The following is a 27817-nucleotide window of genomic DNA, read 5'->3' as shown; positions in this document are numbered from 1 at the left end:
GCTTAATTACCAGTCTATTAAAATTTGCATATAAGTAAAAACTCAGTTTAGGTGCCTTGTTTGAGATGCTGAATGAAATGCTGTTTAATACAAAAAAAGCCACCATTCATTTCCAAAGTGCTGCCTTTGATGTTTTCTTTTGAAGTTACAATAAAAAAAACCCCATCAAAATAAATGTGCCTTTCTATATTGGCACTACCACATAAAAGCTGCCCCCATTGTAATCAACAACATGCTGCTTCGTTGCAACTAGATTTGATTAAACCAACAGCTCAGGACTTCAATGATGTGAGACCACCTCTTACCATATGAACCAACCTGGACTCTGCAATTACTATCTCAGGCTCTTCTTCGTGTGTCCCTTCCACAAGATGGCAACATGAGAGCAGGCCTTGTCTGCAGTGGCTACCTGCTTGTGGAATGCTCTCCCTGGGGTGGCTTGCCTGGCGCCTTCATTACATATATTTAAGTGCCAGGTGAAAACATTCCTCTTCTCCCATGCCTTTGACTGATTAAACAACCTATGACCTTTAAAATGTGTCTGTGGGGCACAGTGTTGTTGTTGGTTTATGTATTTTGTGTTTTTATGTTGTAAACCACCATGTGATCTTCAGATGAGGGGAGCATATAAATTTTATAAATATTAATAATAATATATCTTGCCTCTCTAACCCAAAAATCACAACCTAGAAATGTGTGGCAAAATGATAATGCTGCTAAGTAATATATTTTAAAGTTAGGTACTTTCTTGAACAAAAAATGTGGTGATTCTTGTACTTGTTTCTCCCTTATAATGCCTTTATTATTTGAACTGACCCTCCCTTAATACTCAGCAGAAGAAATAATCAAAGTTACTAAAATAAAATTGTGCCCCCATTTCCCTTCTTAAAGAGCACTGATATTATTCCAAAACAACTGTGGAAAAGCTATATTCTTGATTTTAAATCATGCTGTGCTGAATGTCTAAAAGCAAAATTTCAATAAGAACTATTGGGAAGTTGGGTTAGTCTGCCACAGTGGCACAAGACCAGACCAGACCCTCGGCAATTGGGAAACAAGGGGCAGATTTAAGAAATGACTCCGAGTAATGGAAATATGTGCAAGGACTTCCACTAGTACAGCAGAGATTCCCCCCATATCCCTCCAACTGGCTTGGGGCAAGGGCTAGGAGAATGCCCAAAACACTGCTCAGGGAGACAAGGGATTGTTATGTTTGGCAAGCTGAAATAATTGTACTGATGGAGCAATGGCCATGGCACTCAGTTGAATTCCTCCCATGGACACCCTCTATATGCTGCTAAATCAGGAAATCTCTGCCGTTTTCAAAGCTCTGGCCTACACAGTTGGCTCACCAAGTTGGCTCACCAAAGCTAGTTGTGTTCCACACAAATTTCTACAGAAGCTGCAGCAATCATTTGCTGTGTCATAGACATAGGGAAACAATTTTTCAGCCACTTCAGAATTAATGTTGACTGCTAAGTACCAAGAAGAACAATGAGAAAACTTATGGGCAATTTGTTGAAGAATATCCAATATTCTTCTAATTGTTGTTTTGCTTAAGAATTTATAAAGCTCCTGCACGTGATGCCTCAATGTGTTGGAGTCATGAATCTTGATGCAATTTCCTGCTGAATCTATTTAAAGGATGTATATTTCTGAGGTTGTCAAATAAATCAAATATTGTGACACTTATAAATCACTCCTAGGAAGTGTGGATACCAAAAATACCTAATCTGAATTCCCAGCTAATTAATTTCCTATATGCATTTGACAACACAAAAGAGAAAATTAGCTTGATTTGATTTGCACCAGTAATAGGCATAAAGTTGCTTCAACAAGTTTCTACTGAAGGCCTAACGCGTGGAGAATTGTTAATCAAGGGTGCCATCTCTTATCAAGTGGAAAGTCGGTAAAGTATAGCTATCCTAAGTCTTTCTGCACGTGATACAATGCTGCATTGCACATCAACTGACAAATTATGTTCTGTGATCCAAACCAAGAAGGTCACAGACTTCATCATGCAGAAGATCTACAGCAGAATGTTGTTGTTTAAGTGCTTCTTTGGTTCAAATCAGCCACATCATTTACTTAGTCTACTCGTCACCTCATTAATAGCAAATTTAATGTCTACTTAGACTGTAATGGAAAGGAAATTACAGCGAAGGTTTACTTATCAGCTAGTGATGTAGGCTACTATATACAGTAGCTGATGCCCATTGACTCATTAGCCTTGCATTTTGTTTATTCACGAGCAATAGACAAATGTGTTTGCTTGACCTATGACTCTCCATGAGCTTGGGGTAAGTGACATTTCCATGTCACCCCATAGGCTGCTCTGTGACGTATAAATACATGCAAATTTTCATTGCTCAGATTGATAAATATTTTATATTTGCCATGAGACACTTGAAAGCTTAACTTGATTGCTATGTTGGATAAATATGATATGATTTAGAACACTTCACAAGACTTCTAGTCACTTAGGTGAAAACATTTCTTATAGCTGGGCTAAAATATATGATGACAAGCCTGTATAATAGAGGCATAATAGATTTATAAGCCCTTGGAAACCCCTGGTAACATTTTTCAATGTTTAAGTGATTTATTAGTAAATAAAATTAATGGGTAGGAAATTATTTTCCTTTTACATGTTTTGTTTGCCGAAGGCGTTTGGCTAACATATTAGTTCTGCCTGTTTTGTGGTAAGGACTTCATTCAGTTGTAAAACATAACTTCATGTCTGTCAATCAGACATATTTGCCTTTTATTTTACAGCTGCTTTGGGTTCATGCCCCTGATTCTTCCATGTTAAGTGATGAATGTGATTTTGTTAAGAACAGAGTAATTGGAAATATGTGACCTGCACAATCCAGGGGTTAAATCATACAGGGAACCTCCCAAGGGTAGAGCAGGCTCCCTGCTTCAGACCTTCACCCCAACTGGTCCTCACACACTTATTTACACACAAGTAAAGAGAGCAGGGACAGGGATTTAGTGGAAGTTGATTTGTGGTCATAAAATCATAGAACTGTAGAGTTGGAAGGGATCCCAGGGATCATCTAGTCCAGCTCTCTGCAATGCAGGAATCATAACTAGATCATACCTGACAAATGGCCATCCAACCTCTGCTTAAAAACCTCCAAGCAAGGAGAGCCCATCACCACTCATGGGAATCTGTTCCACTGTCAAACAGCTCTTAATGTCAGAAAGTTACTCCTGATGTTTAGTCGGAATCTCTTTTCTTGCAACTTGAATCGGGAGTTGCAGAAAACAAGCTTGTGTCATCCCTTTAGATATATTCTTTTTCTTGAAACTTTTGCAAATGGGTTTGTTATCATTTGTAAGAGAGTTTTGTTATGGATCAAAAAATGTGATGGTGTCTGGTAATATGTGTTGCACTGGTTAATCAAAATTGTAATTTTATCCAAATCTTCTCCATTACATTGTATATCATACTAATGACATAATGGTGTGTCGTTCCCCCCCCCCATACCCTTATCCTCTCTCTGGGAATATTGATTCAATACAGTTACTTGCAGTCTAGGTCTCTTGCCCTGGTGAATAAAGTTTGCAATCATTTAAATATTGCAAATAAAATGTGGTGCAAGGGGTTAAAATTCCATTATAAGGTTTATTACTAAAACATTCTTATAATAAATACATTGTGGTTCATTTTCATTACTCAATTAATTTTCATATCTGGGAAAGCTGAACAAATCTTGGCAGCATTTCATGTTTCAGTCCACTTCCTTGCTTGGCTCCTAGGCAGCCATTTTATTTGCCAAGTTGCAGCTTCCTTCCTTGGCTCAGTTAGAAGAAAGCCCCGAGGGAAAAATCATGTTACGTCCTCCTCCTTCATGATGCAGTGTAGCTGATACATCCTCAATGCTGGCTTGGGCTGCTTTTTAACCTGCTACCAAATGACCAAGCAGGGCCTCGTTTAGACTAAAATGACTTGTATTATTCATTGTACAAGGTACAACTTCAGAAAATGAGGAAGTACATGAATATTTATGGTATGTTAAAATAAAAGCCTATTGTGCTGCAGTTAAAAGAAGCAGCTTGGCTGGCTATTATCAAGTTGAAGTAAATGGATTGCAGTGTATATGTACAGTGGTACCTCGGTTTATGAACATAATCCGTTCTGGAAGTCCAAGAAAAACCAAGGCACGCTTTCCCCAGTGAGGCCTCCCGCTGCCGGTGCCCTTTCACCATTTGGATTCCATTCTTAAACCGAGGTAAAGTTCTCAAACCAAGACACTATTTGTGGTTTTGTGGAGTTTGTAAACCAAATCGTTCTTAAACCGAGGTTTATATATGAAAGTGTCGTGACCTTATGGTCTTTCAAGGCTATTCAGTCAAAAGTAATTTTGTTTTGATGTTCAGCATTATAGAGTTATAGAGATCTCTAATATATTAATTGCACTTGTTTTCAGACATCTAAGTGTTAAATCTTTAGGATCTCCCCCCACCCCCACCACTGTTATTGCAGCAGTGTGTCAACCACTTTCATTTAAGGTTAATGCTTTCATAGCATCTGCTTGTATGGGCATGTACAATTGGCCGTTTGGGAACCGAACTTAAACTTGGTACGGGCCAATAAAACAGCTCAAAGAGTAAGCTCTCGGTCAGCATGCGTATGTGATAAGCCCGAGGGTGTCAAATCTGTGGTGATGGTTGCACTTACAGAGCATGGGCGTTAAATGCTTGGGCTCTGGGAATGATTGGCTGCTAGCGGAACATGAGCGGCAGATGGAATAACTCCACACTCAGATTAGTATTTTGGGGGCAGGACTGCACACTGTTAAGAAAACGAGACTGCCCCCCACCCCATCCCCAAATAGTAGGTGTGTTTCTAGTTCAGTGCATCCTATGTCCTCATGTCTTTGTGAAGCCTATTTCCTTCTATCTGAAAATGACAGCCAAGGGTGCTGGGCAGGGAAACACGTGATAGTAATGTGGGGTACTAGTAAAGATGGGGTAAGAAGAACTAAACCTTATTGAAATGGGAAGGTGAAAATTGGCATGGGACTATTATTTTTGGTGGCTGTCCTGTGTACAAGAAGAAGAAACCAAATGGCAGAATAATCTATGCTCTTCATATAAATGCATAGAGCAGCCAAGTAAAGGTAAAGGGACCCCTGACCATTAGGTCCAGTTGTGGCTGACTCTGGGGTTGTGGCGCTCATCTCGCTTTATTGGCCAAGGGAGCCGGCGTACAGCTTCCAGGTCATGTGGCCAGCATGACTAAGCTGCTTCTGGTGAAACAGAGCAGCGCACAGAAACGCCGTTTGCCTTTCCGCCGGAGCCGTACCTATTTATCTACTTGCACTTTGATGTGCTTTTGAACTGCTAGATTGGCAGGAGCAGGGACCAAGCAACGGGAGCTCACCCCGTTGTGGGGATTCGAACTGCCGACCTTCTGATCGGCAAGTTCTAGGCTCTGTGGTTTAACCCATAGCGCCACCCGCATCCCTAGAGCAGCCAAGTAGATTAGTACAATTGCCTTTTCCCTCGTAGTTTTGCACAACCCACCTCTATCTCACACACATATCCTTGGAGAGGCATCTTTTCCCTTCTATACACCAGGCAAGTGTGCAAACATCTTTGATAAACATTGGATCCTCTGCAGACTACAAAAAAGGGAACTGATGTCTGATAAGTTATGGTAAATCTATCACTGTGGTAAATCTATCACTGTAGCCAAAATCTGACAGCATTTTCCCAATAGTTTCCTTTATAGGACTATAAGACTTTTGGGGCCAAACCACATAACATCTGACAGACAATCAACTTCTTACAGATTGCCTGGTGATCAAGAATAGGTATCTTAAATCAAGTGAAGAGTATATAAAGTCATTGTACTTGAAAGATTTCAGGATTGAACTGCATTGGAATGTGAACTGTACCTAGTTCAGAAATATAAGCCCCAAAGCTCTCAATTTTTTTGTCTAGCTTGTTATGGGATTCACTGTCACTTGCCAACCAGCACCCCTTCCGAAAACACACATCTATGTGAAGTTGTGGGGAGTGGGATGGGCAGAGATAACTCATTGAAGTCTTTTAGGCTTGGATACTCACCAGTGTGGTCAAGGGAATCATTTCTTGCTAGGGTGCATTGGGACAAGGTGTGCAACTCCTGGCTTATTGTATGCTAACTAACTTTGACTAGTATTCTGTGCTGGCAGAGATTGAAACCTCTCTTTTCTAAAGTTAAATAGAAATGGGTATGCTATTCCTATAATTGCCCCTGCCCACGCATATGCACTTTGAAAGTAACTTTGCAATATCATGAAAGAGCTTTTATTTATGCAACACTTAAATATGGCAGAAACACAACATGTGCATAAAAGACGTTGAAAACTGAGCCATCTGTTGTGAGCAGATGTAAGGTTTTGTGTTAAAAAATATTAATCTGCCAGGGCTTGCTTTTTTTTATTGTGAAGCAAACAAGAAAGATCACCTGGAATGTCACGGTTAATAGTTTTCAAATAACATCTGATAATGTCAGTGGTGCATTTGTTTGTGTGGCAAACCTCTGTCCTGCAGAGAGTTGAGACCTACTTATATGGGTTTTTTTTTTTTTTTTTTAAAAAGGCCACAGTGATTATGCTCTAAGCAATAATCATTGATTGGATGGATGGATGCTGGCCTCCCGACTTTTTCCATGATGTTGAAATGTGCTTACTCAAAGGCATGGTAACAAATGGACATTGATTATTTTTCTTTAAAGTTCATTATAATTTCAAAATGTCTGTAAGAATTTAAATACAGTGGTACCTCGGGTTACATACGCTTGAGGTTACAGACTCCGCTAACCCAGAAATAGTACCTCGGGTTAAGAACTTTGCTTCAGGATAAGAACAGAAATCGGGCTCCGGCGGCGCTGCAGCAGCAGGAGGCCCCATTAGCTAAAGTGGTGCTTCAGGTTAAGAACAATTTCAGGTTAAGAACGGACCTCTGGAACAAATTAAGTACTTAACCTGAGGTACCACTGTAGATAATAGCAAAAGGTGGGGAGGTAAATATTAGCATTGTGCCATTCCAGCTTTTTGGCAGAGAGTGGGAGGGGACATAATTGTTAAGAGTTAATAGCCAAGTCATTTTAGGAAATACAGTGTATTCATTTGAGGAATGTGCAAGTAGATTGAGTGATGGGAACATCAAATCAGATATCAAATCCAATGGAGCTGTGCAATAAGGAATAGCAATTGGGTTGTTGGCTTGTTACAGAGGCAGTGTCCTTGCTGTGATCCAGAACTTAAAGAAAGGTCCTAGTCAATCAAATTATGAATGAGACTTTTCCAAACATACTTCTGTGAATATACCTCTGTGTTCTGGACAAAGACTGCTTCAGATATTTGATTCGTAAGAAAGATGTTCTAGAACTGGCCAATTTAAATTTGAGCCTCATTGATCTTAATAGGGTAAGAGAGTAGGGTAAAGTGATCTTATCTGAAGGACTTGGAAAAATGTATTAGCAGGCAGGTTGGCTTTCTGCTTACTAAGTCTTTTGACCTAGCTGTTGCATTTTCCCCCAGTTGCCTAAGACTGGAGTAAAAACATTTGAATTCCGGAGAAAAAAGGCATGCAATTTTTTGCCTTTATTGAAGCATAGACTTTCAACATGCAAGCTAATGCAAACCATGGTGCCATCATAAAATGATTCCAGAGTATATTTTAAACGATACAACAGCAGCTTTAAAACCATAGGTTTAAGTCTACATGTTTGGTATTAACAATGGCAGGAATAGGGAACTTCAGGTCCCCAAATAAGACCGTCAAATTCTTTTTCTCTGGGCCTCTGGCCCAAGCCATACCCTTTTCCCCAAGCCATACTCCTTTCCCCAAGCCACACCTCTCACCAGTCCTTCTCTTTACTCTCCTTGAGTACCTTTGCCAGGCTTGAATTAACCTATTAACGTATGTTGCTTACTTGGGTGGAGAATGGAGAGATATTTGTGGATAGAAACCTCTGATTCTTGCATGGCTGAAATGAAACCTACAATAAAAAAGCAAAAGTCACGGCTGGCTACTTATACCTCTGGCTATATACCCCACAGGCATGAAACCCCTGAAATGTTTCCTATAACGTAATGTGACCCTTTAGCTAGAAAATGTTCCCTGCCCTTAATCTATGGTTATCAGCACCTGCGTAATGTAAAATAATGTTCAATGTCAGGATGGAAAAGTCATGGGAAAGTGTTGCTCTAGAGCAGGCCTGGAGAGCCTGTGAGCTTCCAGAAGTTGCTGAACTACATCTCCCATCTTCCCTGACTATTGGCCATGCTTGCAGGGGTTGATGGGAGTTGGAGTCTAAAATCATCTGGAGGGCCACAGGTTCCCATCCCTGCTCCAGAGAAAGGAGGTGGGGGAGGGGCATGCTCCCAGAAGTTGAATTCCATGGTGTGTAATACATTTGCACCAAGCCAAAGATACTAAAGAACAGAAACTTTTAAAGGAATTTACCTTTTTTGGTATGATAGCTTTTACTGTACTCAGTCAAAAGAAAATGCCTGTTCCCAAACACAAACCATTAGTTCATAGCATTTTAGGCATCTGTTTACTCTGTATTAACTATCAATATGTTTCCAACAGAACCACGCAAATTTAACTTTTTGTATGCATTCACATTGTGTGCTTTGTTTAAGCTTTGAAAAACTAGCAATTTATTGTAGTCTTTTTTAAAAAATGATTTTTTTTAAAAAAAGGAATTGCCTTTCTCATCTAGGAAATATTTTTATTTTAAAAAAATTAATTTTGCTTGCTTTTGTGACAAAAACAAAACACTTAACCTATACGTAACATATAGGACTCGGCTATACAGCTGCAAATACGACGTTTTAAGTGTGTTTTAAGTGCAATATACAATGTGACACTAGATGGTGACGGTGAGCCTTATGGTAAATTCAATGCATTTTTAAAAATGCTTTGTAAAAAAGCATTTTCAGAACTTTTTAATATGTGTGTAAATTCCGCCATAGTTAAGAGCCTTGGGTGAATTTGTTCTTTTTTTTTTTTTTTTTTAACCTATGACTGGAATTTGGCAATAAATGTCAGAGAACATTTCTGTATTTTTCTGTTCCTCAGAAGACTTAATGACACCAACAGTTTTATTTTAAACATTTTCTGTTATGATTAATCCAACTTATGATGTGTTTGTTCTGTGTTGTAAGTTTGTACCATGATATAAGCATTTGACGGAAGAAACAGTGTAAGAAGGAGGGGGAGAGAATACAGAAGTACCATTGGAATTGGGTTAGGAATTAGTGAATGGTTTGTTTCAGAGTTAAGATTACTCTCCACTTTAGAAAACTTTATTTGGGATATAGAGTGTGGCTCAGCTTCTTAGAGGGTGATCTGCACGAGGAAAGAATAAACCTCCCCATAACTATACCAGCAAGGGTGCTGTTGGAAGTTTATACATGGGGCTGAGGTTTTTATCCAGATTGCTGTCTGAAATCACAGAGCAACTAATAGAAGAAGACTAAAAGAGTCACTGGGCTGAGAAGCAGATCACTTTCAATGGACAATTCAGTGAGCTGACAATCATTTCCTCAAGAGCAAGCTGTCTGCAGAGAGAAGACAACAGGATATCTCAAGGTGACCTGCCTTGCTGCTAAACTATGAAAGATCCAGCTGAAATTCTAATTTTAAGGGCCTGGTTGCAGCCTCAGGCTGGACTGTCAATCAAATTCTAGATTGGCTGACCAGCTCTTCAAAGGTTAAGAGCACTCAAGCTTCTGATTTACCACCTGATTTGCTGCGGCTCACTTGCATGAAGCAGAGCATCCTCTGAGACAGCTGGAAGAAAGGAATCGCTCTGATTCTTCTGCTGTTATTCTCCTTTTCATCCATAGAGCTAAATGCATGAATATAATTCACACATACTGCAAATCACGCAGTCAGAACAAATCCCTAGAATTTATGTGTGGGGAGGGGACTCTGGCAAGTGAGGAGAAGCCCCTTGCAGTTAAATCCGATCTTTGGGGTCCTTGAGGGATACATAATGCATACGGATTGGCGCAGGCAACTTGGCTTATTATTGAGTTTCTCTATACTCTTGGCCAAAGATGAGCATTCATAAAATCTTCCCACCTTGTTCCTGCTTGGCTTGATCCCAAGACCCTCAGTTTTAAGAACCCAAAGCCTGTTAATCTAGAGAGCTTGGTGTGCTTTGAACACTTAGGAGTAACTGAAACTATACTGGAGTAATGCATTGGTCATCTAAATTGATGGAGCTGCCAGAACAGAGCTACTAATGTTAAAAGGACATTCTTGTGGAAATAGCAGCCGCTTGTAATGGAAGACTTCTATTCTCCAAGGAAGAGAATAATCTTCTAATCAGGAAGTAGAAGACTCCATGTTATCCATGGAGTCATAACAATGCAGTTGCCCCAGTCCAGAGGGAACTGAGATGGTACGCATTGGGCCATGTTGTCAAAGAATGTCAAAAGGTTCCTGGCCTGGTAAAGTCTCAGCAGCTGTCCCCATGCCGTCATATCCATCTATACATCAGATATTAAGGGGGACCTGAGGAATGTTACCTGTACTATTCTTTTGTCAGTAAAGCCTACTTTCAGCACATAACTATTTCTCTCATTTGTGGGCTTAATTGCCAATTGAAAGGGAGGGGGGATGGCTAGACCCAGGCCGTTCCTTCCCTCACTGATGAGCTTGTGGGATTGTTGAATAATATTTCAGCAGCACAATGGTGTTTTTTTTCTTGCACCAGTCAATTGATTGCAGCAATTTGGAAGATTAGCAAAGGGACAGACAGTGGAAGAATTATTTTCCGCACTTCCCATTAGCAATGTGTCTCATAATTAGCAAAGTCTCTATACTGAAAGGAGCACTACCCTGCTATTCTATGTAGACTGGAGACGGATCTCAATTTCCACCATGTTTGCTGTGGGAATTATGTGGATTAGAGTTACCTAAGAAATATAAATATTTATTTATGTGACCATCGCCGCTCGAGTGATTTTTGCCCAAAGATGGAAAGAAGAAAATGTTGACCAAAGAAGAAAATGGCAACAGAAGCTATTAGAATACTCAGAAATGGTGAAATTTACTGGAAGAATAGGAAACCAAGACGATAAACTTTTTAATATAGAATGGAAACCTTTTATTGAATATTTACAAAATTATTGTAAACAAATTAAGACATTAGCAGGATTAAAGTAAAAACATGCAGTAACAGAAAACATATATTGATTACTAGGGATAAAAAAATAAATTAACTTGGAAATGCAGTAAAAAAGTAGTATAAATATAAGAAACCACAGAAAGGGGAGGAGGAGTGTCAAAATATGATGTGTGGAATAATTTAAATCTATGTTTTGTATTTGTTGTAAAATGAAAAGTATAACTATAAATATATATATATTAATGTTTGCTGTGGGGTTGCAGCATTTTAGCTGCAGATCTGTATTTAATTTCTTCCTTGCTTGATGTCTAAATCAATACAGATTTCAGTACGTCGGTTGGTAAGTCTTTTAAAGTCCCTTTTCTTGCTTTACACCGTGCCCAAGGTAATGAACTATGGCAGTGGGCAAGCTTTTATAAACTTGGACCGACTCTGTCAGTTCTGGGCCATTGGAGGGAAGCAGTGGTACGAGAGCAACTGTATAAAGTAGATGCACACAACCCTCCCCCATATCCAGCTTCATACAGAATTCACATCCCTAATAATGGGAAGGCAACCTGGAAAGGATAAAATGATCTAAAAAGGAAAAGGAAAGGCATAGTATACAAATTAAATGAAGACTGTGAAGAATTTGGGATATGTTCTATGGAATATGCTGTTACTGGAAACTTCAACTTGCATTTTAGAGGCATGTTCAATGTAGCACGGTTTTTGGGAAAGTTTGTATAAGAACTCTAAAGAACTGTGCATATTATTATTATTAGTATTATTATTTTGTAGAAATAAAATAACTTTAATACAGGCTCCTTTTCTCTTTAATAACTACTTATATTGTGCAGTCATTGATGTTCACCCTTGGACAATAATTACTGTTTTATGATACAGTGGTACCTTGGGTTAAGTAGTTAATTCGTTCTGGAGGTCCGTTCTTAACCTGAAACTGTTCTTAACCTGAAGCACCACTTTAGCTAATGGGGCCTCCTGCTGCTGCCGCGCCGCCGGAGCATGATTTCTGTTCTCATCCTGAAGCAAAGTTCTTAACCTGAAGCACTATTTCTGGGTTAGCGGAGTCTGTAACCTGAAGCTTATGTAACCTGAAGTGTATGTAACCTGAGGTACCACTGTATCTGGCCCTGTAAATAATATCAAAGAAAAGGACTGAGGCTTGGAAAGGAGTAGAAGAAATGATCAGAGTACACTGATCAAGAATTAGTTTGCCATCTGATAACTTGCTTGTTGGGCATTAAACTACATGGAACTTGTTCAGGCTTATTTCTGAGTAGACATGGATACCAATTCATTCAGTTTTCAACATTGCTATGCTTTACATTTATGGCCAGGGATCAGAATCATTTTTTAAAAAGAAAATAAGAATGGGAGGTGGCAAAAAAAGCTGATTATATTATATTTGGGTCAATTTGTTCAGGTGGATTAAGATCCTGTGCCACAATTAAATTCCATGAAAATGACTTACTTTTCTAAGATGCCCACATATCCAGTTTAAGCTGTAGCCTAAATATTGCTATAAACAAGCCGTCCTCAAGCTGGAGTCTCAAGATGTTTTGGATCTGAAATCCCATTAACCCCATGGTGGTTGGGGCTGATTATTATTATTATTATTATTATTATTATTATCCATGGTGGTGTTTATTAATTGCCTTCCACATATATCCCAAGGCAGTGTACCATATACGATTAAAAACAGCATATAAAATAACATGATGATGAATTTACAAACAAAACAAAGTGTAGACCCAGTGCAGATAAATAGTTATCTAACTGTGAATAGCTTGTTGGAACAAAAATGTCTCTGGTTGTTTCCTGTCGTATCTTGACAGGAATGCTGATAGAATCATAGAATTGTAGAGTTGGAAGGAAGCACGAGAGTCATCACCCTGCAATGTAAGACTCTTTTGGGGCTCAACCCCACGACCCTGATATTAATCTACCAACTGAGCTATCCCAGAAATCCAAAACAGCTTGAGGGCACCATATTAAGGAAGGCTGCTATAAGGATAAATTGTAGGCCCACTTTCTTGCAATAAAAAAATAGGCTCTCTCTTTCACTCTAGTGGCAGGTGGACGCAATGATAATGAAGTCTTTCCCTGAAACTTACCTTTAACACTTTGCATGAAATCTCTCCCCTAACCAGAGTCAAAATCACATGAGTTTATGGAACTTCCAAAGGTCAACATGTTTCCATATTTTTTATAGTGCCTGCGCCTGTTCCATATGTGTAATCTTTTCCTTCAGAGGAAGTAGTTTAGAAAACCTGAAGTCAGATAATAAAATAAGAAAAAATTATGTGCTTCAAATGTCAGGCACTGTGCTGTGATTGTGCTAAAATGGAATAAATGTTGCCTGCAGGCTTCTGGTCGATGAAAATAAGAGAGTTATCCTCAAGGTGTCCCTACAACTTGTGGAATTAGTCACCATTCTATGCTGCTGCTAAATAAGGGTCTAGTACCAGACACTATAAAGGCAGCAATAAATGGTCTCGGTCAACAGGTTTTCCATTATAGGGGAAGTGGGTATGAATAAATATTTCTTCAGGTAGAAAATACTGTGATTATGAAATGCTTCTAAGCAATCACCCTAACCTACATTTTCCCCTTCTCCAACGGGGGCTGTGAAAGTCCTCTGCAGTTCTCAATGTTCTCTGCAATGATAGATTTTAGCAACAATTAGATCTTCAGCACATTTCATCTTCTTACACATGCATAGTAAATGCCATCAGAATGGCACATCACAGGCGACCTTCCCAAATAGCTCCTCATAATTTTACTAATTCTATTGTACCCCACCCATCTGGATGGGTTGCCCCAGTCACTCTGGGTAGCTTCCAACACATATAAAAACATAATAATAACAACAACAACAACAACAACAACAACAACAATAATAATAATAATAATAATTTATTTATACCCCATCCATCTGGCTGGGTTTCCCCAGCCACTCTGGGTGGCTCCCAATCAAATATTAAAAACACAATGCCTTCAGATGCCTTCAGATGCCTTTTAAAAGTAAGATAATTGCTTATCGCCTTGATACCTGCTGGGAGGGCATTCCACAGGGAGGGCACCACTACCAAGAAGGCCCTCTGCCTGGTTCCCTGTAACCTCACTTATCGCAGGGCGGGAACCACCAGAAGGCCCTCAGAGCTGGACTTCAGTGTCCGGGCTGAAGGATGGGGATGGAGATGCTCCTTTAGGTATACAGGACTGAGGCCATTTAGGGCTTTAAAGGTCAGCACCAAGACTTTGAATTGTGCTAGCTCGGAAACGTACTGGGAGCCATTGCAGATCTCTGAGGACCGGTGTTCTATGGTCTTGGCGGCCACTCCCAGTCCCAGTCTAGTTGTCGCATTCTGGATTAATTGCAGTTTCCGAGTCACCTTCAAAGGTAGCCCCACGTAGAGCGCACTGCAGTAGTCCAAGCGGGAGATAACTAGAGCATGCACCACACTGGCGGGTCAGTCGCAGGCAGGTAGGGTCTCAGCCTGTGTACCAGATGGAGCTAGTAGACAGCTGCCCTGGAGACAGAATTAACCTGCATCTCTATGGACAGCTGAGTCCAAAATGACTCCCAGGCTGCGCACCTGGTCCTTCAGGGGCATAGCTACCCCATTCAAGACCAGGGAGTCCTCCACACCAGCCTGCTCCCTGTCCCCCAAGAACAGTACTTCTGTCTTGTCAGGATTCAACCTCAATCTGTTAGCTGCCATCCATCCTCCAACCGCCTCCAGACACTCACACAGGACCTTCACTGCCTTCACTGGTTCTGATTTAAAAGAGAGGTAGAGCTGGGTATCATCCACATATTGATGAACACCCAGCCCAAACCCCCTGATGATCTCTCCCAGCGGCTTTATATAGATATTAAAAAGCATGAGGGAGAGGACGGAACCCCAAGGCACTCCACAAGTGAGAGCCCAGGGGTCTGAACACTCATCTCCCCCCCCCCCACTTCCTGGACATTGTCCAGGAGAAAGGAGCAGGACCACTGTATAACAGTGACCCCAGCTCCCTGCCCCTCAAGACGGTCCAGAAGGATGTTATGGTCAAAGGTATCAAAAGCCACAGAGAGATCCAGCAGAACTAGGAAACAGCTCTCATCTTTGTCCCTAGCCTGCCGGAGATAATCGACCAGTGCGACCAAGGCAGTTTCAGTCCCATGATGAGGCCTGACATAACAAAACATCAAACATTATTTTTTTTGTTTATCGCAAACAAAAACTTAGGCTTAATTTCTGGATTTCTTATTTCCCCCTCCATTTCATAGTGAATCTGCATTCCTAACCAAAGAATTCACTGCCCTGTATGTTAATTTTCAGTTTCTGTTAAAATTGCCAAGTTGGAGAAAACAATCAGGTTGTTTTATTTAATTGAAAGTAAGTAGACCATATCATTCACTTTAAATGATTTTAATAGTGTATTAATAATTTAGTTTTTCTTACTTTCCTAATAAATACCAGGAAAAATAGTGATGAAACAACTAATTACCAGAGCTCTGTCCAAAACTAATTATTTTTAGGAACTGCCAGTGTAGGCTTTCTGAACTTGGAGAGTTTGGTTTTACCATCTGTTTGAATGGGCTGTAGGTGCTTTAGTTTGTTGTCGTGTTTTTGTATTAATAATGATTAAAAGCATAATCACCATTATTATTATTATTATTATTATTATTATTATTATTATTATTATTATTTATTTCATGGGAACATAAATTCATGTTGAAAATATAAAGTATGTAAGTAAATAAATGAACAATAGGGATATGTATGTATGTATGTAAAGGTCAGAACTTAACTATTGGGCACATGTTGTTATGCGTAGTAGCTGTGACAAAAACCACACAGATCAAGCATTGAAAGGGAATGTTGGTTGTCATGTATGGCTTCAGGATTTGACTGCGAATTTCTTGTGTAACTATGTCACTTTGCCCTGAACCTTCCAAAAAAGGCATTTGTTGCAATCAATGTATTACTAAAGCCGGTGACACTTTACTTGTTTCTGCCTGAGATTATCCAGGGTCCCCCCCCCCCACATTCTTGTGCTCAGCTCTAACATATATACACATAATTCATATTACAATGGGTGATAACCAGCTAAGTCATACTCAGAGTAGACCCATTGAAATCAATTGGCTCCAGAGACGTAATGTTGATTTCAATGGGTCTGCTCTGAGCATGACCAAAGTTGCCCGGTTCCCTTGATAATTTACAGGATATTTCAGTGCCCTAAAAACACGCAGCAATGCATGTGTGTTTATGCACATCTTCTTGTGAAGATAGGTCACATTCACACCATACATTTAAAGCACATGGCTTCCCCGAAAGTATCCTGGAAAATGTGGTTTGTTAAGGGTGCTGGGAATGGTAGTTGCTTGGTGTTTGCAGAGGGTATAGTTAACAATATCTGAAAGTGACATTTTCCTGCATCTGCAATGAATGACTAGGAAAGATAGAGACTACTTGCAGGGTACCATAGTATGTGCTAGTGAAGTGAAAAGAGAGCCTTGTAATGAAATCTCATTGAAGATGCAGAGAGTATGTTTCAGCATTAGGCATTCTCCTCATGTTTCACATAAATGCATCCTGGCCTCATGAGAGGATGAGCAGTGCATTTGCACTGGCTCATTCAAATTGAATGTTGGAAGGAGAAGCATCTTGAGCAAACAGGGAACAGTCTGTCTGCTTGTCTGTCTATTTATTTATTTATCTACCGGTTTATTGGGAGCGGGGAGGAAAGGTTAAAGTTGTCAGCTACTTACCCTACTCTTTTACTGGATGTTTATTTGCTGGTCTTTTTGAGCGCTGAAGACATTCTTCAAAGAATCGTTTGGCAAGATTACAGATTTCTGCATAGCCCAGGTCTGGATGAAATTTAACCAATAACTGCTTTACAAAGTTGCATTCGTCACAACGTCACCTGTTGTAGCATTCTATGGAATGAATAGTGTTGTGTCAGGGGCCACAAAGGATTCAAATGTCTTTCCAGGTTTTCCTTCTTCATTTTGCTTCTTAAAATTGTAACAGCACTGCAGAGCTCTCATTCATTTTTTCCTCTCTCTTTCTCTCCCCCTTCCCTCATTCTTTCTCTCACCCTCCCCTCCTGTACCTCTCTATTTTAGTGCTGAAACGAAATGAGACTGTAAATGAGAATGTTTGATATGACTATCCCAAAGCAATATTTTTTTGTGAGCAAAAGTATACCTTTGAGACATGCTTTTTGGTTATTGGGCGTTCATAGCCATGGAAGCTTAATATACAGAGAAGCAATCCTAGACTTGATCGTTTCTTCAGTATTGCACTAAATTCTTCATTTAAGTGGAATCGGATGTTTGTTTGCAATGGGGTATGGGTATCATCTTGCTTCTTTACTTGATATTTTAGAAACAGTATTAATTTGGCACAGCAAATGAATGAGAGTACTAGATAATAACAAGAAGGTTAAGATTAATGTTCTGTGTAACTTCCAGGCACATGCATGTCTCAAACTTATTTGGCTTCAGATTTTGCAGCTATATTGAGAGAAAAGAGAAATTACTTTCTTGGAAGTGATTGCACAATGTCAGTGAGGATTTGCTTCTCGTGTGTTTTCCTCCTTGAACATTAGGCAACTTGCATTACTAAAGAGGCCTCAAGTTTCACTGAGCCAAAAAGTACATTCTATAGCACTGCAACACTGTTATTTTATGCAAAGGATGAAAATGATATTTCAGAGACAGAAATCTGTAGAAAATGTTTGCTGCTAATACTCAGTTAATTATGAATCTGCAGAGTTTGCTGGTGAAAATTTACTTCCTGTAAGGAACAAAAAGTTTCAGATTAAAAATGTATGCACACATGAGTGTATGCACGCACTTGTACACACACTCACACACTGCGTTGCTGAAGAATTTCACTAATGAGTAACAAGCCTTGCCATTGGAACCACTTGATTGGTGTGCCTGAAAGAGCAGCTGCAAAACTGTGTAGTAAGCCTCACGTCACTGCTATTAGAGCATATATATTCTCTGGATGTGAGTTCAGCCTAGTATAAGTTCAGTTCCTATATACTCACGTTTACTGGCTGGACTCCTCTTTTGAATATTACAACCTAGTCATAGGCTGCAATTTATTTCATGCACACTGGGAAAGGAGTATCATAAGGGGCTGTTTTCCATTTATTGCATGAAAGTAGATTTAATCCGTGTTTAAGACTGATAATTTAAGAAGGCCTATGGCAGTCCTATACATGAGGACCACAAATTCTAAATAAACAGAGCCTGCTGCACTAGTAAATTAATGCCCTGGTGAATTTTTCAGAAGGAGCTATTTTTCTGGATGGCAAATGATTATGTGAACTGTTGTCATATGAAACATTTTTTTAAAGACCTGTGAGACTGTTTTGCTATTTCTGCTGCTTTAGGCTGATGTGAATGTGAGCTGGCTCACATTCCAAGAAGGATCCAATAAGAAAAGAGAGGGAGAAAGTGACAAGTTGTCTGGCAATAAATTAGGGTGAGGGATTGCATTGGTACCTCCATTTGTCAAATGCTCTAGCCTGTGCATTTTATTTTTATCTGGTGCAGTGGAGACTGGCAAAGAGCTCTTTTAAAATTTTATGGTTGTGCATAGAAAAAGGGCAAGAGACAATCCAAATTGTTCCGACCCATTAAAGACTTCTGAGGTAAGGGAATGTTCTTTCTGTGTGCTCTGTGTTCTCTTCTGTGTTAGCAGCAAGGTGATGTGTTGTGAAGTTCAGTTAAACTTTTGCCTCCTATTAACAATGAGCTTTCTCAAGTTTCACTTTTTAGCCTTTTTGAATGGAGGTGATCAAGTCAGGGTTATCCTTAAGTCCCATTGATTTCAATGGAAGGGTTTAAGTGCATTCTTGAATTTCTCCCACTGAAACAAAAGCATTTTAAAAGTGCTTACATTTGTCTTGGTAATATCCATGTGTTTTAATATTTTTAGTGTTTTGTTGGGGGGAAAAGTGCAGGCATTAATGGCAGTGCTGTTTCGTCTAATGGAGGTGAAAACTTACTTTTCTGGAATTTATGCCTTAATGTTTTTGTTTGGAGGTGTGATTTCCTTGTTTACAAAGCTATGAAAGTTCCTTATTTCCAACATCGCACCGTCTTATTATTCTTTATATTGAACCGTTTGGAAACTGGGAATTGTGATATTTAAAAAGGAAAGTATATTCTCACTGAGAATATGAGGAGAAATTAAATAATATTTTGCCATTAGCAGACATGAAATAGGAAACAAGTGGTTCCACAACCTGCTCTTATTTAAATAGCACTCTACCTTTCACATAGTAGGCAGTGTGTATATTCAGCAAGATGTGTCTATTTTGCTTGGGCCTACACCTGGTTTATTAAAATGAATCATTGTATATTTTCAGTGAGTGATCAGCACTACACAGGGTAATAAGTATCATATTCTTGGGTAACCTGTGTCCTTTGCAGGGATATGGTTTGGAGAACAGTTTCATCTAGCCACTAGGCACAGTAATTTGTGTATCCTTGGAAACTACCCACACTGAGGTCCAGCGCCGAGGGCCTTCTGGCAGTTCCCTCGCTGCAAGAAGTCAAGTTACAGGGAACCAGGCAGAGGGCCTTCTTAGTAGTGGCACCCGTCCTGTGGAACGCTCTCCCACCAGATGTCAAAGAGAAAAACAACTATCAGACTTTTAGATGACATCTGAAGGCAGCCCTGTTTAGGGAAGCTTTTAATGTTTGACGGACTATTGTATTTAAATATTTTGTTGGAAGCCGCCCAGAGTGGCTGGGGAAACCCAGCCAGATGGGCAGGGTATAAATAAAGTACTATCTTTATCTTTATCTTTTTATCTTTATCTTTATCCTGGCTGGAAAATGGAGGTGGAAGGGTTTGCCCTGTTGCTTGGCTTGCAACACGTTGCTATCCCCAGTGTATGCCAGATGTACAGGGACAGGCTTGTTCCAAAGATCTCATGTCCTAAGACAAGGCTGGAGATTCTGTGACCCAATTTCAGGCAGCAAATAAAAATGGGGGAGGGGATGGGAATGGCAGAAAAAGGAAGGAAAGGGGTGCCACAAATAAATGGGGTGCCATCATTTTGCTTCCTGTAGATCCTGTATGCTTTGGTTTCCTTTCTTCCTTGAAAGGAAATGAATGTGCCTTCCTTTCCTTTCCCTCATCAAAATCTTCTTCCCCTGATGGAGAGGCCAGTCCCAGTGGTATGTGCCATGCTATTAGTGTTGTGTGTGTAAAATCATACACCACAGTCAGAGCTGAACCCTCCTCCTAGGAAATTTTCCTCAGAGGAACCTTATGTCATTTCTGTTAGATTTGGTGTAGGATTGTGGCTACGGTACACCAGCTAGACCCCACCTCTGTTTGCCCCACCATTTTCCCCTGGGAAAACCTGGGGTTTACTCTTAAATCAGACCAAACAGCAATCGGGTTATCCACAGACTGCCATATGGTCTAATTTGGCATTAAAGGGTGTGTTTTCCAGGGGGAAACTGTGGGGAGAACACAAAACATCTCAGACCCATGCTTTCTAGGCGCAGAACAAGCAGAAGTGTAGACAAGCCCTTTGTGGCTCCGTTGGACCATAGGGATTGTCCTGTTGGAATTCCATGTAGCATCTGGTATTCCTTGTTCGTTATGTATAATTGGTGCTATTTTTTCTAGAAAAATAGGTGCCAGAACTCACCACGAATGCTATGGCGTTCTGGTGAGTTCTGGCTGAAAAAAAGCCCTGGGCATAAGTGAAAACTAGTGTAATATTTTATGCATAATAAGGAAAGTGGTGCAGTTCCAAAATCTGCCATGCACCATTCCCAGGATTTAAGTTCAGACATTCCCCATGTTAAATTAGGAAGAAGACAGTGAAGATTTGGGAGAGCAAAGCCACATAACAACAGTGCAACTGGTAGGAAAAATCTGTTCATCTCTAATACGTAGAAATATTGTATTATACCTATAAAATCCCATTTTTATGAATAGCAGCATGATAAAGTAATAGAAAGAACAAGGGCAAACTAACTCAGCAGAATGTTTCATGCCAGGGTCAGGATCATAAATTTGACACAATACAAGAAGCAGAAACCCTCAGTTGCTTCAGACATTTTGTACAGACGTATCTTTTTGGCTGGGCCGTAAGACCAGCCCCCCCCCCCTGTTTTTATCTGTATGAGTTCCCCGAATCCCTGCTATGTTTTAATATGCTTTTTTTAAAAACTGTTTTTATGTTCTTGTTGTTTTAGTGAGATTGTTTACTGTTTTTATGTTGTGCACACTGCTTAAAGATTTTCAGAATATTAAGTGGTTTGTTGGCATCCATCTGTCTCAAGAGACAGTGGAGTGCACCTCCAGGGGTGAAGTTAAACTGCTGGAGAATCACAGCACCTGCTGTGGCTGCAGAGAAAGCTGATTTGTAACTGCTCCATCCTGCACTGATTTTGCTGCATTAGCAGCACCAAAGTGACCTCTCTGGGATGCAAGCCTGGGCAGTGCATATGGAGATCCTGGGCTTCCCAGACAACAAGACCCCACTCTCAGCCTCACTGATGTGGTCCAAAGGAATGCAGAGCAATATGTTTGGCACCTGCTTGGCTGCAGGACTTGCCAGAAGGAGGAGAACAATGTGCCATCCAACCGTCTTAGAGAGGGTTTACTCCTTAGAGTTTTCTTTGGAGCCCCACGTTGGGCAAAAGATTCCTGCATTGCAGGAGGTTGGACTCGATGATCCTTGTGGTCCCTTCCATTCTAGGATTCTAGGAGCTGGACTGCTTCACATTTATTTGAAACTGGTGTCTCTTTATAGACCCTCCTCCCAAAAAACATAATTGAGGGGAGTTGATGCCGTGGTCGGATACTAATGCAGACCACTTTGTGCATTACTTTCTGTTGATGCTAATGAAGCAGTCCATAAAGTTATTATTTGCTCTGAGCATCTATGCATGTGGGGTATGAAGGTCTGATACATTATAAAAAAACAACAGCAAAATACAGTCGTACCTTGGAAGTTGAACAGAATCAGTTCCGGAAGTCCATTCGAAAACCAAAGCATCTGATTGGCTGCAGGAGCTTCCTTGGAAGCCGTGGAAGCCCTGTTGGATGTTCGGCTTCCAAAAATAGTTAGCAAAGCGGAACAGTCACTTCTGGTTTTGCGGTGTTTGGGAGCCAAAGCGTTCTGGGACTAAGCTGTTCCAAAACCAAGGTATGACTGTACTAGGAAGGGTATAATTATCAACCTACCATTTCACTCTTTGGACTGGTGTGATTTAGTAGAACCTTGTTTCTATCAAGTGCTAGCTTTTTTTTAACCTTCAAAAATACGGTTTCTTATGTGCAGTCTGAATCCAAATACCCCAGGTACAACTCTAGAATATGAATTTCCTGAGCATGTAGCTCAGCAATTGCAAATATAGTTTTTGTGATCCCAGTGGAGCAGCGGAATTAAGTCACTGTAGCACAAGAGCAGTTCTTGTTCTCAAAAATAAGTTCACCTCCTACAGATATTTCTAAACTGTGGGGTGGATGGGGGAGGGGTATACTCTTAGAGCTGGTTCACATTTACAGAAGACTGGAAAATTAGTTCAGATAGCTGCAGTAGTTTTGGAACTAAATTAAGTTCCATGAACTGCAAAAGTCATATGAAGCTAGAGGTGTAAGACCTATGTTGGAGACTTCAGTGGCTCAAGTATTTAGTCAATAGCCACCCATATTTCTCTTTTGTGGAACATGTTAATCTCAGTGTAAATTTAGTGCTTCACATTTCAAACATATAATATCATCCCAGTGAAGCATGAAACACATTTCTATGCAGATATTAAAAGTCCTTGCATAGAAATTCAGTAAAATAATGTTGTTTTAAGGACTTTCACGATGAAATGAATTATGCAAATAGTTCATTTTGAGAGTAACTAGAGAAAGGTTGGATTTTATTTTATTGATGTTCCATTAGATTATGTTGAAATATAAGTTTCTTTCATGCTGTATAGGGATGTTGGCAGGTTTACACCAGATCAATAAAATATCAAAGGCCGTATTTCACAGCTGACAAAGGAACAGATCTCCTTGGTAACTAAAGAGCTTCAGAGATCATGGGGAAATAAATCTTTTGTGGGAGGAGTATAAATGAAAAGGTTTAGATGGAATAATGAAGATAAAGCACGTATATGTAACTTTACATTTACATAGAAAATTACCCAAAGGTGCCTTTGAACTACCGTACTTTAAAATGATATTTATTTTGAAAATGCAATCTTTGCATTAAAACACCAGTTTAAAACAATAAAAGTCCTTCATTATGAGACAGATTTGAAGAGTTTTTTTAACGCAGGAAAATGGAGCTGAGAGCACTTTGTGTTCAAAAACTGTCCTTGAATCTCTCAACTTTTGCACAGACGACTACCTATGCCTCATCCAAAGGGTAGAATGAGGATGAGATGGTGATATTGCTGTAAAAACAACAATTAATCACTCTGTTCTGTTCCATTTTCCAAGGACTAAATGGCAGATTAAATTTCAGGAGACTGTAATAATGGATTGTGGTAAAAAGGGTGGGGAACTATTAGTTTGCAGCAAACTGAGAAGGTGACAGAAGGTGGCTACAAAATGGCACAGGACAATGAATCATAGAGAGGCTTCTTTCCAGAGCAGATATTCAAAGTAGATACGGGAAGCCTGCATTGTCTACATAGAAGTACTCTGCACATTTGCAGAATTACCCATCTCCATAAGACTTCCACCTTCTCACTTGGTACACTATAGTCAGTCTAGCCATTTACCACTGCTGGCAAAATAGGATATTAAAAGTTTGTTGTAACCATCTTTTTCAATGGCTGTTGGGTCATGTAAGAACCTATGAGGAGCCTGCTGGATCCGGCCAATAGCCCATCTGGTCCAGCAACCTTAGCTCATAGTGGCCAACCCCATGCCTGTGGGAAAACCCACAAGCAGAACCCAAGCATAAGAGCACTCTCCCCTTGTGTGGTTTCCAGCAACTGGTATTCAGAAGCATTACTGACTCTGACCATGGAAGCAGAGTGTAACCACCGTAGCTAATATGCACATTGTTCCTATTATTGAATGGCACAGCAGTTTCAGTTTTTAAAACAAGTAATATAGAAAACATCTATCCTTGAGCTTCACCAAAGAAGACCAACCTTTATCTTACCCACTAAACATTATGGGCAATATCATGTTTGTAGACATGTAGTGGGACTTCCCCTTCCTCTTCTCCTCCCTTCCCCACATCCTCCCCCAGAGGGTCCTTCAACCCTCTGGAGCAGATCTAGGTATGTACAAGGAGTTGCAGGGAGAGGAGAGGAAATATGAGTTCACTTGTGCAGAACATCCATTGTAGGGCTAAACTGATACAACAGGATGTTGACCTATATTTCTACAAGGTAATCTGCCCTTGTTTGTAGCTTTATTCTTGAAGGATAGTAAGGATTGCTCTTTGCCTCCTGTATTTAAAACTAAACACAGAAGTTTCTTCGGACACACAATTGTATCCTCCCCATAAAAAGAGGGCCAAACTCCACCCTTTATTCTTCTTATTCTGCTGAATTGTTCTTTCTAGAGCTCTGTTAAATTTACCTACTTAATATGGACAGAGCTCTCAAACTAGGAACAATCCATAATAGTGATTGTAGTTACTCATGCAGGCAAGAACAACAACAGAATGCACCCTGCTTGTTTATAAATGTGTCAATCACCAACATAGCATACCTTTTAGCTTTCTTGTTTTAGGAAAAAAGAATACTGGACTGGTTGAAAGTGTTGTATGTAGCTAAGTTGTTTGTTAACATTGATTCGATATATCTCATTGCTGTGCAGAAGACCTAAGTGCCATTGTTGTTGTTGCTGATGATAATATTTTACAGTTTATATTTCTATCCTACTTGGAGGCAATGTGCTATATGTGATGAATCCACACATTATTTCTTTACATTTTTTAAAGATAAACTTTCATTGAAATTGATGAGTTGTTTGCAGGAAAATCAGTGTTAGTTTAGTCATGATTTAGAGTAGAGTGGGTCTTTGCTAGACATATGACTAAGTATAGATCCAATATACTGTACTAATTTTGCAAACTAGCATAATGCTTATTAACGTGGTATCTGGAGCACACTGTGTTTCTAACCTGCTATAGGATGGTACTTCGAAAGCTCAGACAACCAGATATCTACTGTGCAGGCATAAAATCTACCATGGGAGAGATTGGGAATTGACCATTGAACAGGCACAACTTGCTATCAAAGCCCAGACATAATTTTTCATGGATTATTGTTGTTATCCAGCTGTACTGTGAAACTAACCCATGAAATAAAAATGCTGAGTTATTTTAATGTTAATTACTGGTAGAATTAAGTCAATTGTTGTAATTAGTGGAGCTTTAATATAAAAACCAGATAAAACTAGATAACTATAAATATAATTCATGCAACCAAATAAAAATCAAATCCCACCACTGCAATCTCTGCTGGCAGTACTCAGCCCTGGGCTCAGGTACTCAGCAAAAATAAACCTTTTCTTCCCAAATAAAATAAAATAAAAACGACACTGTTCTGCCAGGGTTTGATTGCTGACAATTTCATCCTCTTTGCAGAATACTTGCGAGCATTTAATGGCAGTTTATATAACATACATTCACAAGATAATTTTAACCGCTTAATGGGTAGAAGCTTAGTGGCATTATTATTGAAGTTACATAATGTCAATATATACTAATAGTTCAGTCATATAGTGCACCTGGTGTTTTTGATGCTTTTTATTTACAATACTTAGTTTGGGCAGCTGTTATACAGTATTTGACTTCATAAGAGCTAATAATTACACTGCCCATCATAGTAGACATTACCAGGCTAGATGAGCCAATGGTATGACTCTGTATAAGACAAGTCAGCTTCCTATGTTTCTATGTTTCTACATGAGTCCCAGTGCTGAAACAAACCAGCAAACATCTGTCAAATGACAATGTGGGTTAAGTCTTTCACCTACCATAAGATTCCCAAATCACAGACTGAGCTCCAACGTTTTGCCTATCCATAACTCAAAGTGGGAGACTGGTGACACTATTAGGCTTGAGGGTATTGACCTCTTCACTGTCATTGAGCCCATCCTTGCTGGATAAAAAGGGGTCTTTACCACAAGTGTCTACCCTTGTATGGTTTTAGTCTTGCTTTACATGTATTTGTTGTATTTGTTTTTTTAACTGCTTTTAATTATATTCAGTGTAAATCACCTTGCAATGATGGTTTAGAAGGCGATTCATTCATTGAGGATTTATTATAATCATTATGGAATTATGGAATTTGGGAGTGGCAGATTCCATAAGCATCGCTAGTTATTGTCCATTGTTATGGGCATTTCCTAAATAATAGTCATATTTAGGAAATGCCCATAACAATGGAAAATAACTAGCAATGCTTATGGAATCTGCCACTCCCAAATTCCATCCCAAATACTGAGGCTCTTCCATAACAGATATGTTTCTTGAAACAGAGCACAACACATTGGAACCAGTTACTGTTCATGAGATACATTTCTGGAATATTTATTATTACTTTTATATCTTGCATTTTCTCCCCATCCCTTTAATCTCACAAACTGATGCCACAATTTCCAGATGTGTAGTTGTTTTGGTCTCTTGCAACGAAAACAAAGAAGAGACTTGTGGCACCTTAACGAATTTATTAAGGCATAAACTTTAATTCATTACAGTCTTTCATCAGATGCATGAAGTGCTATCCTGATTTGCAGGTACATTACTTGTTTTCATTCTCTTTACACGTGTGTGGGTGTTTGTCAATAGTGGAAGGAAATGTCAGAAGGAAAGGAAATGCCAAAATGTATAGACAGTGATAATTACCTTCTTAGCACCGGCCATTCACAAATCCTGGCATTTAGAAGCCAATTAATACATATAGTGGAATTTTAAAATCCATAATGCTGATTTAGTCCAGAAGTGATAGTGCTGAGCCTCTTGTGTATTGTAGTTCAATGTTTTCATGTTGCAGTCTCCCTTAGAAGTTTGTCTGCTCAATGATGGCCACCTTGCAGTTAGTTACAGAGCATCCTGGGTGGCTAGAATAGTTTCCTACCACCTTGTTCTATATTGCCATTTCTGTGTCCATTCTCAGAACAGAACTGAGGGAAGCCACTGAATCCTAAATATATCCTAGAACCAAAGTATTAAAGGAAAATTGTATAGACAAAGTAAGATTAATGTGATGTCCAGTAAACCTTAGTGGACACTCCAAAGCTGCTTTATAGGCTCCCATGCCTGCCTTCCACATTTGAGGAGAGTCTATCAGGCAGCTGTCAAAGATGCATTAGATTTAAGATGCTCCACTTTCAAGGAAAGAGCTGGAACTTCATCAGATCTCTCAAGTACTTTCTAAGCATAGTATTCTGTGGTTCTGTAAACTCCTCATCTTGATTTACAGCAGAACTTTGGTAAAAAGCAGCAATCTTCCATTTCTGTTATAATTTAATTTAAACACGTCATCCACATAGGCACTGTTGTGATTACCTGTTGGTGAGCCATTTCTGTTACAAGCTACATCTGACTAATGCCAGTTTATTTCACCATCATTTTATACCTGAAAACTAATAGCATTTTATGAAATTGATGGTCTTAAAAGGACTTTGAATATATATATATATATATATA

The 27817-nt window shown here is 39.6% G+C and overlaps 1 protein-coding gene across 3 annotated transcripts in view; it reads left to right on the top strand.

The window, feature by feature from the left end:
* Positions 1-27817, top strand: part of FRMPD4 (FERM and PDZ domain containing 4) — a 205979-nt gene that overhangs the window by 66085 nt on the left and 112077 nt on the right. The window contains exon 1 of one of the 3 annotated variants that reach the window (XM_083437429.1): positions 16807-17022. The exons of the other annotated variants lie outside the window; for them this stretch is intronic. The gene's annotated coding sequence lies outside the window, so the exon portion shown is untranslated. Of the gene's footprint in view, positions 1-16806; positions 17023-27817 lie in introns of those variants that run through there. 3 annotated transcript variants of the gene reach the window in all.

Source organism: Podarcis tiliguerta (assembly GCF_965153285.1).
Source record: "Podarcis tiliguerta genome assembly, chromosome: 4".
Classification (NCBI taxonomy): domain Eukaryota; kingdom Metazoa; phylum Chordata; class Lepidosauria; order Squamata; family Lacertidae; genus Podarcis; species Podarcis tiliguerta.
This window is presented reverse-complemented; position numbering and strand designations above follow the sequence as displayed.